Below are 3962 nucleotides of genomic sequence, written 5' to 3' on the forward strand. Positions count from 1 at the left end.
TTAATGTACTCAACATTTTGCAACAAACTGTAATCTCTAATTTTTTAATCATAATTAAGCCGATAAGATTTCCTTTTCCTTTTTAAAAGCTAATCTAGACATTTTTGAAAGTCTGGATTTCTTGCAACAAGAAGTTATAGGTTCATCTTTTACCTCAGTTTTATTGAGGTATAATTGACAAATAAAAATAAACTGCATATATTTATGAAGTACAACATAATATTTTGTTGTTTTTTTAAATATGGAATCCTTCATAAGTTTGCATGTCATCCTTGATCAGGAGCCACATTATTCTCTGTATTATTGCAATTTTAGTATATGTGCTGCCAAAGCCCATGATATTTTGAGGTATGTATACATCTGAAATGATTACCATAGTAAAGCTAATTGACCTATCATCTCACATGGTTACTATTTATTTATTTACTTGCTTATTTATTTATTGTGAACATTTAAAATGTACTCTCTTAGCCCTGGGTCCACTTTTAATTCTGTCACAGAAAAACTATCACATACTTTACAAAGATGATATTTTATTTTATTTTTTTTGTCTCTATAGAAGAATCTTATTAGACTAAATTTACCACCCTAGGTATTCACATTGTTTTGTTCCACATGAGTACTGAGGTAAAGCAGTACAACCCCAGAGTTTGTCAGCTATGGATTGAAAAACATTACCTTTTTTTTTTTTTCAAAAGCCTGACATTTATTTAGGGCTACTATTTTTTTTTTATTCATTTCACTCACTTGGGTGCGCCATCTGTATACAGTTTTATAAACCTTGTGTATATGGTTGCTACAAAATTTATAAACAGTTTATTAAGTAGAGAAAGATTCCAGTTTACCATGCAGGGGAACAAAAGCTCACCCTGGGAAATAGGTACATAGTTCCTCCAAAATTAAACATATGATCTAGTAGTTATATTTCTAGGCATATATTCAAAATAATTGGAAACATGTCTATACAAAAATATGTACAGGAATGTTAATGGCAACATTATTTATAATAATTGAAAAGTACAAACAAACCAAATATCCATCAGTTGAAAAGGCTGAGTAAAATGTGGTATGTCTATATAACGTAATATTATTTAACCATAACAATATATTACTAATTTATCCTATAGCTTTGATGAAACTTGAAAATAGTATTCTTACTGAAAGAAATCAGACAGGAAAGCCACATATTGCATGATGCCATGTATATGAAATGGCCAGTGTAAAAAATCCACAGAGACAGTGGATTAGTGGTTGTCAGGGTTTCTTTTTCATATGATGAAAGTGTTCTGAAATTAAATGGTGGTGATTGTTTCACAATTATGCGAATATACTAATATCCATTCAATTATGGACTTAAAAGAGTGGGTTTTATGTGAATTGTATCATAATTTTTTCTGAAAATTGAGGACAAAAGGTGAATGTTTGCATACACTAAAGCATAATATACCTACTTCTGCTTCTGGCCAAGTTGGAATAACAAGGTATAGATTTATCTTTCCTCTTCAAACAACTAAGAACAAAGAAACTGACAAAATATATAAACCAGCAATTCTCAAGATGATTTTGGATATTAGGCAAAAAGTGCAGTGCTTTCTGGGAGACATAAAACAAACAAACTTTCTGTTGCCCAACTTACTAAGAGGAGAAATATTCCAGAAGCAACACACAGAGAGAACAAAAGCAAAGGCAAAGGCTAATTAGTGATCTTCCTGAGCTGAGCAGGTGGAGACGGGAGTCCAGAAAAGCCAAAGGCATCTCAGATTTGAGATTGTCTAAGTAAAGAAAACCTGTTGAATATAAAAAAATGAATAAAACAAACCCCTCAAAATAAAAACAAAACGAAGTAAAAACCCAGAATTAGTAAGATAGATCAGGACATTAGCAGGATGCCAGTTCATTATTAAAATATCAACTGTATTTCTATGCACAAACAATAAAATAAAGAAATTGAAATTAAAATGCAGGACCACCAAAATTATTAAATCCTAGGGATAAATGTAAAGATATGCAAGACTTGTATGCTCAAATCATCCCTGAGAGGCACTAAAGAAGACCCGAATAAGTGGAGAGTTATACTGTTTTTAGGGATTGGAAGGTTCAATATTGCTAAGATGACAATTCTCCCTAAATTGATCTATAAATTCTATGTGATCTCTATCAAAATCTCAGCAGGTTTTGCATTGTTAGAAATTGACAAGATGATTTTAAAATTCATGTATAAATGAAGTACCTAAAATAGTAAAAACAACTTTGAAAAAAAGAAGAACAAAGTTGAAAGACTTCTATCACCTAGCATTAAGACTTATTATAAAGCTTCAATAATCATGCCTGTATCATATGCATGTTAAGATAAAGGATCGATGGAATAGAGAGCCCAGATAAAGTCCCACTTGTATATATTCAATTGATTTTCAGCAAAGATGCAAAGGCAATTCAGTGGAGAAACTAAGTTACTTTAACACATTTGCTAGAACAATTGGTTTTCTATGTGCATAAAATGAACTAATCATGCCTTGCTTCATGTAAAGAAATTAATTCAAAATTGATCTTAAGCTTAAATGTGTTTTGTAAAACTGTAAAACTTCTACAAGAAAACGGGAGAAATTGGGGATCCCTGGTTGGCTCAGCGGTTTGGTGCCTGCCTTCAGCCCAGGGCATGATCCTGGAGCCCCGGGATCGAGTCCCATATCTGGCTCCCTGCATGGAGCCTGCTTCTCCCTCTGCCTGTGTCTCTGCCTCTCTCTCTCTCTGTCTCTCATGAATAAATAAATAAAACCTAAAAAAAAAAAAAAAGAAAACGGGAGAAAAAAATTTTTGACTCTGTTAATGCAAAAAATTCTTAGATATATATATACCAAAAGCAAGATCCATAAAAGACAAAAATCCATTAGTTTTATCTCATCAAAATTAGCAAAGACTGCTAAGATAGGAAAATATAAAACATGACAGAGAGGAAATATTTGCAAATTATATATCTGATAAAAGATTCGTATCTAGAAAATGTATAGTAGTCTTAAAACTCAATATTAAGAAAGCAAACAATAAAAAAATGAGCCAAAGTTCTTTAGATACTTGACCAAAGATGATATTTCACTTTTTATATGAAGACATAAAAAGGCTCAGCATGATTAATAATTAGAAAAATGCACACCAAAACCATACCCTATTAGATTCACTAAAATAACATTGAACATACTAAATACTGGTGAAGATGTGGCACAAAAATTCTCATAAATTGCTATTGGGAATGGCTGACCATATTGCCTCGCCATTCCATTTCTAAGTATTCATGTAAGACAAATGAAACTTATATTCATATGAAGATACATATGCAAATATTTATAGCTGTTTTATTTGTAATATCGCCAAGCTGGAAACAATCCAAATATCAATAAGGAAGCAAAAGTGGTAAATACATTGTGATATATCCATACAATGGAATACTACTCAGAAAGAGAGAGCTATAAAAAGAATGTACTGCTGATAAATGTAACAACAAAAACGAACCTCAAATTCATTATAATAAGTTAAAGAAGCTAGACAAAAAAGATATACTTTAATATTTTTTTAAAAAAACATAGTATGTGTATTAAACTATGGTGATTCAAATTAAATCAGTGGTTGGGTGAGAGGAGAGATACTGGGTCAAAAAGAAGGGATAGAGGAGTTACATTAGGATTAAAAGAAAATTTGGGGGTGTGAAGTATGTGTTCACTATTTTGATTATGCTGATGTTTTATAAATGCATACATATGTCAAAATTTTGACATAATTATACACTTAAACGTGTGATGAATTGCATGTCAATTGTACTTCAATAAAGCTGCTAACAGATTTTTTAATCACACACAAACCACCGATTTTTGTACTGTATGTCAATTAGGAGATTGCCACAGAGATAAAATACATCCCAACCTTACAAAAATTATACTCCAAAGAACATACATAGTCTGATTTAACAA

At 31.3% G+C, this 3962-nt stretch overlaps 1 pseudogene; it reads right to left on the bottom strand.

Annotated features, from left to right (window-relative positions):
- Positions 1-235: 235 nt before the first annotated feature.
- LOC112678968 (U6 spliceosomal RNA) lies at positions 236-335 on the bottom strand (annotated as a pseudogene).
- Positions 336-3962: the final 3627 nt, after the last annotated feature.

Source organism: Canis lupus, chromosome 22 (genome assembly GCF_003254725.2).
Source record: "Canis lupus dingo isolate Sandy chromosome 22, ASM325472v2, whole genome shotgun sequence".
Taxonomy (NCBI): Eukaryota; Metazoa; Chordata; class Mammalia; order Carnivora; family Canidae; genus Canis; species Canis lupus.